The 12,406-nt window shown below is 32.4% G+C and overlaps 1 pseudogene; it reads right to left on the bottom strand.

Annotated features, from left to right (window-relative positions):
- Positions 1 to 1,007: 1,007 nt before the first annotated feature.
- Positions 1,008 to 11,942, bottom strand: LOC111999824 (beta-fructofuranosidase, insoluble isoenzyme CWINV1-like; annotated as a pseudogene).
- Between the last annotated feature and the right edge of the window lie 464 nt (positions 11,943 to 12,406).

The raw sequence follows: 12,406 nt of genomic DNA, 5'->3' as shown, positions 1-12,406 counted from the left end.
TTATTGAAAGCATATAATAGTTTCAACTGATTGATGATTAATATCAGGATTAATCAGAAAGCACCAACTCATTGACTATGCTCAAATGGGTGCATACTGCATAGTCAAATAAAAATATATGAACACCATAAATTCTAAGTATATTTTCAATTGATTTGAGCTTTCTTCATACTCCAAGCACTCAATGTTGTGATCCCAACGTTCCCAGTTCCATTATTGAAAGCATATAAGTGGGCCTCAGCATCAGTAGCCAATGTGGGATAGGATAAACTCTAGCTGTGATGCAAGCTTTTCCTTCTCCACCAAAGCTCTCCACTATAGAGTGATCAATCTGTAAAAAGAAATAAAACCTCGAATGCATAAGGACAAAATGGCTAAATGGGTAAATGAAAGGAAAAAAAAAAATCATAGTCTTAAGCATGCAAACACAAATTCAGCAAAAAGGTGGTCAATTTCTATAGGCAGGCTAGTTGTCGATGTGTAAATTTATGTAGGTATAATCATTGTATGAATGAAGATTAAAGAACCATCTAATTAAACAATATTAGACTGGTGGCTTTCATTTTATTTGGTTGTATGTAATTGGTATTCTTTTTAAGTAGGTATCTTCCATTAGAAAACATAAAACCAACTAAAATATTGAACTTGAAAAGAACATAAACTATCAAGACCAATGTGTGTGTGTTTCAAATTCATATATTATTAAAGATCTAATACACATGATAATGTATAATAATCAATAAATACCTAAAGTAAAAAAAAAAAAAAAACCTTGTGCATATGCTAAATCATCATTGACAATCAGTTTTCTATGCACTAATTGAATTTATCGAACTGTGCACAATTGAAAAAATTGGTACATTATTGAAAGCATATAATAGTTTCAACTGATTGATGATTAATATCAGGATTAATCAGAAAGCACCAACTCATTGACTATGCTCAAATGGGTGCATACTGCATAGTCAAATAAAAATATATGAACACCATAAATTCTAAGTATATTTTCAATTGATTTGAGCTTTCTTCATACTCCAAGCACTCAATGTTGTGATCCCAACGTTCCCAGTTCCATTATTGAAAGCATATAAGTGGGCCTCAGCATCAGTAGCCAATGTGGGATAGGATAAACTCTAGCTGTGATGCAAGCTTTTCCTTCTCCACCAAAGCTCTCCACTATAGAGTGATCAATCTGTAAAAAGAAATAAAACCTCGAATGCATAAGGACAAAATGGCTAAATGGGTAAATGAAAGGAAAAAAAAAAATCATAGTCTTAAGCATGCAAACACAAATTCAGCAAAAAGGTGGTCAATTTCTATAGGCAGGCTAGTTGTCGATGTGTAAATTTATGTAGGTATAATCATTGTATGAATGAAGATTAAAGAACCATCTAATTAAACAATATTAGACTGGTGGCTTTCATTTTATTTGGTTGTATGTAATTGGTATTCTTTTTAAGTAGGTATCTTCCATTAGAAAACATAAAACCAACTAAAATATTGAACTTGAAAAGAACATAAACTATCAAGACCAATGTGTGTGTGTTTCAAATTCATATATTATTAAAGATCTAATACACATGATAATGTATAATAATCAATAAATACCTAAAGGGCATCTACTCAAACCTTTAAAAAGAATGTTAAGCTTTTGTACTTAGTGTTGCTTCTATTTAGTTTTGATTTGGTAGAAGAATAGATAAAATTATCCTCGGCCTTGATTATCCATCCGAAATAAATAAATAAATATGGGTCCAAATGAGTTTTTATTTTTAATAAAATACAATATATTAATTAAATGTATAAATCCAAAGTAAGACGAGAACAACGGATCGGTTTTAAGGGGGAAACCCCTTTTAAAACCAAATCTGTTAAATATTTTATATGCTAAATTCTTGTTAAATGTTAGAAATTCCATATCAAACTCATCAAACCATGAATTGTGTTAAACAGGTGGGTAAATTTAACCTTAAATAAAAAGGTTAAATGCTTCTTTAGTCCTTCAACTATTGTTTAAGTTCAAATTGGCCCTTCAACTATTAATTACGTCAATTAGTCCCTAAACTTTCACAATCAAATCAATTTCATCCTTAAGTCCCATTTCCATTTAAATATAATGGAATTAATCGTTAAAATTGAATTGATTTTGAAAACTTTACACTTTCTATACTAACCTTTTAACTTATGCTTCATTTTCTACATTAATTAATCTTGTTAAAATTTAAATTAATATAGCGATGATTCAGAGATGACATTAGATTAATTTTGAAAGTTATGAGACTAAATTTGCATAATCAATAGTCGAAGGACTGAATTGACACAATTAATAATTGAGATATCAAATTGAACTTTAACCTATAATTGGAGGACCGAATTAGTAAATAACCCAAAAAAATATATAAAATGTTATTGAATTAAATTCAAGCATTAGTAAATTACTAGATACTTTGGTTACAAATAAAATAAATGATAGGTACATTTTAATAATTTAAATGCATATATAATTGTATTGGATTCAAGAACCCAAGATTTAAAACCCAAATCCAGTCAATTTTAAAATTTTAAAACCCAAACCTATTTCATACCCATTAAAAGAACCCCCAAACTCATCTTATTAGAGTTTAGTAGAATTGAAAAACCTACCAAATCATATTTATTATCATCCATAGACAAAGCTTGAATATGTACGATATTAAAAAATAGAAGTGTCTTGGCTTACATTTAATGCATTGGATGTCACACGGATACATTAACAATTATATGACAGTTTCATTTCTAGTACAATATATTGGAGCACCGGACAACGACTCACCCTCAAAAGAAATATTGTTAAGGTGTTTTGATAGAAATTATGATGAGCTATAGAAACATCTTGCACATCTTAAGTAAACCATAAATGCAATGTAATCTGATCTACGTTCCATCCCTAGGCAGGTATGGAGTAGGTAAGACATCCAAAAAAGGAAAGATTCTTGAGTGTTTGATGTAAATTGTGATAGGCTAGACGCTGAAACATGCTGCGGTTCTTAAGTTTCTCATGAATGCAAATGTGCAACGTGTAGACAACATGCTTATTTTCGCCGCCAACAAAAAAAAGACAACATTAAATTGTAACTTTGTGTTTTTTAAACGTTTTCTTTGGTTTTATATATAGCAACTCACCAAGCTTCTGAGTGACAGCTTCTCATGAACAGGGTCCACATCCACAAAAGCCCCATATGTGGTCTCATCATTTTCATTATTCAAGGAAGATATGTCGACAATTAACACCCCATACGAACCCAAAAAATGAGTTTAAAACAAAGTTTGAAGTTTGGCAAGAGAGAGAGAGGGAGAGACCTGCTTTGGTCACTGCACATAAGCACCACATATTTGCTGTGGCTTTTAAAAATTCTATAAAAAACTGCACATTCTTGCAGGCCCTTTGAAGCCAATACTAGTAGCCCAAATGGCCCAATACCACCTTTAACAGATGCACCCTTTCGGCTACAAAGCAATTGTGGGTCGGTCCAACTTGGATCCAGCCCTTCAGCTTTACTGAGCTCACTTGTCTCAAATGTAATAATCACATCTGCCTGTAAAAGATTATGAAAGATATGAAAAAAAAAAAAATAATACTTGTTTTAGAATGTTAGAAATACTGAATGATTGTATTGTTTTCCTAACTGACATGAAACACAATCAAAATTTTCTGTGGACACTGAACCTAACAAACCTCTAGAAGCCAATTGTTGTACCCGAGAGGAAGATGCGTGACCAAGTCGAGCATGCTAAAGTGCAAGAGAAGGAGTGGAAGAAACTGCAGCAGCAGCAGGAATAGAAACAGGAGCGACAAGTGGAAGACGAAGGTTGTCCACGGGAAACATCCGCCCAACTCTGGGACCGGTCCCAAGCTCCTGTCCCATCCTAGGATCCTGCACAATGCATCCAGAATAATCAAAGGTAATGCGATAACCCAACTCAGCTAATTGTCCCACAGAAAATAAATTATAAGAAAGGTCAGGAACATTAAAGACTCCAGGAACCGAGAGGTTGGAGGTTGAAACTGAACCTATATTATGACCAGACATTGTGGAACCATTTGCTGTACGAATATTAAGAGGGTGTGGTGCAGGTTTAAGGTCAGAAAATAAGGATGAGTGAGGTGTCATGTGATTGCAACAAGCATAAATTCTAAGTATATTTTCAATTGATTTGAGCTTTCTTCATACTCCAAGCACTCAATGTTGTGATCCCAACGTTCCCAGTTCCATTATTGAAAGCATATAAGTGGGCCTCAGCATCAGTAGCCAATGTGGGATAGGATAAACTCTAGCTGTGATGCAAGCTTTTCCTTCTCCACCAAAGCTCTCCACTATAGAGTGATCAATCTGTAAAAAGAAATAAAACCTCGAATGCATAAGGACAAAATGGCTAAATGGGTAAATGAAAGGAAAAAAAAAAAAAAAATCATAGTCTTAAGCATGCAAACACAAATTCAGCAAAAAGGTGGTCAACTTCTATAGGCAGGCTAGTTGTCGATGTGTAAATTTATGTAGGTATAATCATTGTATGAATGAAGATTAAAGAACCATCTAATTAAACAATATTAGACTGGTGGCTTTCATTTTATTTGGTTGTATGTAATTGGTATTCTTTTTAAGTAGGTATCTTCCATTAGAAAACATAAAACCAACTAAAATATTGAACTTGAAAAGAACATAAACTATCAAGACCAATGTGTGTGTGTTTCAAATTCATATATTATTAAAGATCTAATACACATGATAATGTATAATAATCAATAAATACCTAAAGGGCATCTACTCAAACCTTTAAAAAGAATGTTAAGCTTTTGTACTTAGTGTTGCTTCTATTTAGTTTTGATTTGGTAGAAGAATAGATAAAATTATCCTCGGCCTTGATTATCCATCCGAAATAAATAAATAAATATGGGTCCAAATGAGTTTTTATTTTTAATAAAATACAATATATTAATTAAATGTATAAATCCAAAGTAAGACGAGAACAACGGATCGGTTTTAAGGGGGAAACCCCTTTTAAAACCAAATCTGTTAAATATTTTATATGCTAAATTCTTGTTAAATGTTAGAAATTCCATATCAAACTCATCAAACCATGAATTGTGTTAAACAGGTGGGTAAATTTAACCTTAAATAAAAAGGTTAAATGCTTCTTTAGTCCTTCAACTATTGTTTAAGTTCAAATTGGCCCTTCAACTATTAATTACGTCAATTAGTCCCTAAACTTTCACAATCAAATCAATTTCATCCTTAAGTCCCATTTCCATTTAAATATAATGGAATTAATCGTTAAAATTGAATTGATTTTGAAAACTTTACACTTTCTATACTAACCTTTTAACTTATGCTTCATTTTCTACATTAATTAATCTTGTTAAAATTTAAATTAATATAGCGATGATTCAGAGATGACATTAGATTAATTTTGAAAGTTATGAGACTAAATTTGCATAATCAATAGTCGAAGGACTGAATTGACACAATTAATAATTGAGATATCAAATTGAACTTTAACCTATAATTGGAGGACCGAATTAGTAAATAACCCAAAAAAATATATAAAATGTTATTGAATTAAATTCAAGCATTAGTAAATTACTAGATACTTTGGTTACAAATAAAATAAATGATAGGTACATTTTAATAATTTAAATGCATATATAATTGTATTGGATTCAAGAACCCAAGATTTAAAACCCAAATCCAATCAATTTTAAAATTTTAAAACCCAAACCTATTTCATACCCATTAAAAGAACTCCCAAACTCATCTTATTAGAGTTTAGTAGAATTGAAAAACCTACCAAATCGTATTTATTATCATCCATAGACAAAGCTTGAATATGTACGATATTAAAAAATAGAAGTGTCTTGGCTTACATTTAATGCATTGGATGTCACACGGATACATTAACAATTATATGACAGTTTCATTTCTAGTACAATATATTGGAGCACCGGACAACGACTCACCCTCAAAAGAAATATTGTTAAGGTGTTTTGATAGAAATTATGATGAGCTATAGAAACATCTTGCACACCTTAAGTAAACCATAAATGCAATGTAATCTGATCTACTTTCCATCCCTAGGCAGGTATGGAGTAGGTAAGACATCCAAAAAAGGAAAGATTCTTGAGTGTTTGATGTAAATTGTGATAGGCTAGACGCTGAAACATGCTGCGGTTCTTAAGTTTCTCATGAATGCAAATGTGCAACGTGTAGACAACATGCTTATTTTCGCCGCCAACAAAAAAAAAGACAACATTAAATTGTAACTTTGTGTTTTTTAAACGTTTTCTTTGGTTTTATATATAGCAACTCACCAAGCTTCTGAGTGACAGCTTCTCATGAACAGGGTCCACATCCACAAAAGCCCCATATGTGGTCTCATCATTTTCATTATTCAAGGAAGATATGTCGACAATTAACACCCCATAAGAACCCAAAAAATGAGTTTAAAAAAAAGTTTGAAGTTTGGCAAGAGAGAGAGAGGGAGAGACCTGCTTTGGTCACTGCACATAAGCACCACATATTTGCTGTGGCTTTTAAAAATTCTATAAAACACTGCCGTACATTCTTGCAGGCCCTTTGAAGCCAATACTAGTAGCCCAAATGGCCCAATACCACCTTTAACAGATGCACCCTTTCGGCTACAAAGCAATTGTGGGTCGGTCCAACTTGGATCCAGCACTTCAGCTTTACTGAGCTTACTTGTCTCAAATGTAATAATCACATCTGCCTGTAAAAGATTATGAGAGATATGAAGAAAAAATATAGTACTTGTTTTAGAATATATAAGCTAGTTTAACAATTTATTTTTGCTTTGTACTATGAAATGTGGCAAAATCGCACTGCTGAATTATTTTTGAAAGAGAATCACCTGTGCTGCAGTGACACCAGAAACTTCAAGGACTGATCCTCCCTTAAGCACTTGCTTAGGCAAGTTGACCTCTTTTAAACGCAGCGTTTCGATTTCTTTTATTGGCCATTGCACCAATTGTTTTCCAGAATTATCAAGCCAAATACTCCTTGGAATTGCCTGCAAAAAGTGTCACAGAGATCATTTGTATAACTTTTTTTTTAATTTAAGAATGTTCGAAATTCTAATACTGAGTAATTATAATAATGAGTATATTATAGTTCTTGAGAATAAATTATACACAAAATGCCTTTATTTATATAAGAGACAGTGTGTGGTACAAAAAAACCTAAAGTGAGCCGAAAGTCCAATGGACCTATACACGTTAATTGATAAAAATTTATTATATAATAAGACACTCCATTGAATTATTTTTAGTGTTGTTTCAAAACTAGCAAATTAAATTCAAACATTTCTTTAAACTATGCGTGCTTTTTGCTGAAAAACCTTATTTGTTTAAAATTGATAGAAGTGTAATTACACTTATAAAAAAAATATAAAACTTTAGAAAGTTGTACATTAACAAATAAGTTAATCTGCTAATTTGGTAGGCTTAGTCCAAACCAATTAATTTTCTAATGGAACTCGAAATTTAATAAAGCAATTATGTAGAGCTAAAATTACTTGAACTCCAAACCATCCCTTCTTGATATCATCCTCTACACTCGAAGATTCATTAACCCAGCCCCATAAGATCCTTCTGTGCTTTGAGTTTCCTTCAAAGAAAGTCTTTGAGGCATAAAATTTTCCATAATCATATCTCAATCTAAAGTTTTTATGGAACGGACCATTATCCGGAATAAAGATATCCTTATCCTAGTTATAACTTCCAATCTTGTAGTAATCATGTTTTGTATCATCTAAGCTCACCTTGAGCACATGTTTAGTATTGGGACCATCAATTGATGTGTCAATACCAAGTGGGCTTTTCATCAAAACTGGATAAAAATCTGGACACTCCCACATATCTGATTTTTTGGACGAGTAAAGTCGGTTTTTAGCTTCTTCCCAATGAACAAAATCTTTGCTCTTATAAAGAATTGCTAATCCTTTTTGGTTAATTTTGCTCCCAATGATTACTCTCCAATACCCATCACAGCCTAGCCAACCAGTGGTTGGGTCTCTGAATGAGGATGAATTGATTTTGTTATAGGAATTAGGGGCCATTAGTGGGTTATCTTGGGACTTAACCCATTCCCTAAGGAATGGATCAAAAAGGTTTTTGGGCATGGCCAAGTTCTGGACTTGGAGGTTGTTAGGGTCTATTCCAGTGTATAGAATGACCGGTCGACCCTCGAGGAGGATCATGGTGGAACTTGACCAGTAGCCGCTGATATCAGACTGTTGTGATGGATAGATGGCGGCCTCATGTGGGGTCCAATTCGCAAGATCCGTTGATGTAGAGTGGCCCCAAACTTTGTTGCCCCGAACTGCGCCTTTGGGATTATATTGAAAGAATAGATGGTAAATTCCCTTATATAACATTGGCCTTGCAAGAAGATCCACGTATAACACATTAACACACTACCATACTAGGTAGATTACATAATCGGTAGCCATAATGACCTAAACTATCAATTAATCCCTGTGTTTGTATGACTGACATTTATAAATTACGTTCCCTTGAGATTGAGACCTGACTCATCCTTTTGGAAAAGAAAAAAAAAACTCCTTGATTTAGTTGATTATAATCTGAAAGGATGAATTGCAGGCAGCCCTTGAAACATTTAGACTCTACTTATCCCACACACACACAAGAAGAAGAAGAAGAAGAAGAAAAGAAACTGTGTCCAATACATCCATTTTTGTGATGTTGTACACTTTTTTTAATCCTATTAACATTGTTGAAATATAATTAAAGTTTAACCCTTTCAGATTGGATTCTGCCCCATGTTTAATTCGCTCGTATTATTTTCTAAGTTTTCTTACTAAAAAAAAAAATCTACCACTTTTTAGAGATGGATTCAAGATTCATTTGGTGTCATTTTTGTTAATAAAAAAAAGTTTAGCTATAAACTTGGCTATACCTTATGGCTACAAGTCCCACTAAAAAAATTAATATTGCTACATATTTTGAAAATTTAACCATTAAATTACATGTTTTTTATATTCTTATCATGCATGTCAAATTTCGTGTCAACCAGATGTTATTTACTATTAGGTGCATAAACTTATGGCGTAAATGCACTTTTAGTCCCTATATTTTGACTTTTTTTTCTATTTTGGTCCCTACATTTTATTTTTATTACTTTTAGTCCCTAAACCAATTAACGCATGACATTTAAGTCCTTACCGTCACCCAACTAACAGAAAATGCTGACATGGTTGACGGCACAGTAAAATAATAATTAAAAAATCTATTTTAACATTAAAAAATTGCCACATTAGAATTTAAATTAAAAAAAATTAATTTATTAATTTTAACTAAATGAAAAAAATTAAAAACAAAATTAAAAACAAAAAGTCAAGCCCAATACAGATCAAAACACCACAATCCCAGATCACAACTCTCTGAAACTCTCCTGTCTCAACGGTGCTTGTGGGTTTCTTTTTCTTTTTTGTTTTCTTCTTCTTTTTCTTTTTCTTCCCTATAACGGTCTCTCAGTTTCTCCGCCTCCATTCTTTCCTTTTCTTCTTTCTTTCTTCTTCTTTTTCTTATTTCTCCCCTATCTTGGTGCTTAGCCTTCTTGAACTCTCTTTATCTATTGATTTAAACCATATGCCTCAAGCTCCTCTCTCAAATCAATGGGTCTCTCTTTTTGGAGTTTTTTTTTTTTTGGTGGGTTTATGTGCATATGGTGTTGCCGACTTGCCATGGTGAGGTGGAGGGCGTGGGTTTGTGGGGATCGGCATGGTGGAGGTCTAAATTTGTGGATCGGCGTGATGGAGGGTGTGGGTTTGTGGTGATCATCTGTGGTGGAGTTTTGGTGATGGCACAGATCAGAGTTTAGGTCGGTCGATGATGGGTTGCATGATTGTTTGGTGGCTGGATCGGTAATGGTTGGTGGCTAGATTGAAGTTTGGTGGTGGGTTTCGGTGATGGCACAAATCGGAGTTTGGTGGTGGGATTCGTTCACAGATTGGAGTTTGGTGATGGGTTTCATTCTCAGATAGAAAAGGAATGGCACCTGGACTAGCTGAGTTTTTTTTTTTTTTTTTTTTTTTTTTTGGGATAGTTTGCTCCAATGGGTTTGTGTGGGTAGTGGATTGGTTTATTTTTTGGATTTGTGGTGCATAGTTGATGGTTTTGTGGCAGATTCGTGGATTTGTGGTTGTGATTTTAGGGCAGTCACAGTCAGAAAGAAAATCTATGTTTAGGTTTGTGTTCTTGAGTTTTTTTATCTGGTTGGAGTTCTTGTTTTCATCATGTTCTTCCCGAGTTTTTTTTTTTTTTAATTCTTCATTTAGTTAAAATTAATAAATTAATTTTTTTATTTAAATTCTGAGTGCCAATTTTTTAATACTAAAATAGATTTTTTTAATTATTATTTTATGTGCCATAGCCACGTCAGCATTTTCTGTTAGTTTGGTGACTGTAAAGACTTAAATGTCACGCGTTAATTGGTTTATGGATTAAACGTGGTAAAAAAAAAAAAAGTAGGAACCAAAATGAAAAAAAGTCAAAATGTAGGGACTAAAAGTGCATTTACGCCTAAACTTATTTTTCATAAGTAATTTTAGATTACAAAAACTTAAAATTTAAATATTTGATTAATGACATAGTTATTGATCTTTAATCTTCTGGAAATAAATTGAGTTCATTGTCAAACTTTGCCTTTGTTAATTTTGCATCATTTAGTATGTTTTTATTAAATGTGAATTTTGATAAATCAATTGTTATTTATATTTTATCATTATACTCTCCATGCTTGCAAAATTTCAAGATAATCATAAATCAATAATTGATTCATTCCAATAATAAATAAAGTCTAATTAATATGAAATTTAACATGCATACAAGTAAAGAAACCATAAAATCCATAAAACATGAATTACATAAAAAGTAACAAGTTTTGTAACATTTAATGAAAAGTTATACTTGATCTGTCACTACTTTTAAAGTTATTTTTGGGATAATTTGACAATGAGCAATAGAGAGATTTGATCCGTTGATATTTCTATTTGAAAAAACTAAAAAGTGTCAAAAGCTATAACTTTTGACATCACTACTTTCAAAGTTGAATATTAAGTGTGAGTTTGTATAGCGGTAAGAGTGGCGTTTTGTGCATTTGTGTTTCATTTTCCTGGGTCTCGTGCACTGTTCACGGGATCCGCAAGTACAGAAAATTACAAATTTTACTTTAAAACTGTGTTCACTATTCATACATTTAAAAATTATTTTGCTATAGTGTTTTCAGTAATAAGTTTTTAGTTTTCAGCAATAAGCGATATCCAAGTACAAAAAAATACGAATTTTACTTTAAAACTGTGTTCACTATTCACACATTTAAAAATTATTTTGCTACAGTATTTTCAGTAATAAGTTTTCAATTTTCAGCAATAAGCAGTATCCAAATAAACCCTAAAAATAAAAAATAAAAAGAAATGAAAGAAACTAATGAAGCCGGAAACATTGTAATTGTGAAATGAGAACATGACTAGAAAGAACATACCATTAGGATCTGTGCATCCAAAGACACCCATTTGTCCAATTCACAATCACAATAGGTCACATTGATAAAATCAAAGATGCAAAAACAAAAAACACACCGTTAGAGCTATATAAAATAACAAATAATGACAAAATTCAAGAAAGAAAATCAACAAATCATACCATTCATCCAATTTTTGGGAGGTTGAAAGTGATAAGAAGTTCTGTAAGGTTGACTATCTGCGGTAGCCTCAAGCTGAAGAACACCATAGCCAAGGAGGAGGGAGATGAAGAGCAACAGACATTTAGAAGATACAGCCATGGTGGATTTGATAGAAAGCTGACTACTTATATAAGTGGAAACTAACTATACATGATGGCGTATAAGCAAGAGTTTTGATGAGATTCACAGCATAATATGATTGGCATTGCAATACTTGACCCCTAGACATCTTAGTCAACTTCTGATGAGATTCAACATACTGTATAATTATTTATCGGGATCGGACAAAGTAACTAAGTCGTGAAAGGTTCAAAGAGAAAGCATAATATTCTTGGGAGAGAGGGTATATTAAGGAAAATACGTTTATAGACTTTGCATCTAGAGAGCCAAAAAGTCAACTCTAGTTTTCTAATTATTAAATTGATTAATGTTGCTACAATCCAAAAAAAATGAGGACAAGAAGCATCTCTAGGTTAAAAATGCAACATATATTATTCATTGTTGGAAGCTACATGCAGTTTTTTTTTTTTTTTTAATAAGCTACACACACACAAATTGTTAAAGCATTAGCATTCAATTTCTAAAAAATATCACATTTTACTATTTCAAAAGTTACTTATCTATTATACTATGCGTGAGTTTGGATAGAG

The sequence above is a fragment of the Quercus suber genome, unplaced genomic scaffold (assembly GCF_002906115.3).
Source record: "Quercus suber isolate HL8 unplaced genomic scaffold, Cork oak 2.0 scaffold_69, whole genome shotgun sequence".
In the NCBI taxonomy this organism is placed as follows: Eukaryota; Viridiplantae; Streptophyta; class Magnoliopsida; order Fagales; family Fagaceae; genus Quercus; species Quercus suber.
Note: the sequence above shows the minus strand (reverse complement) of the source record. Positions and strands in the feature narration are given on the sequence as shown.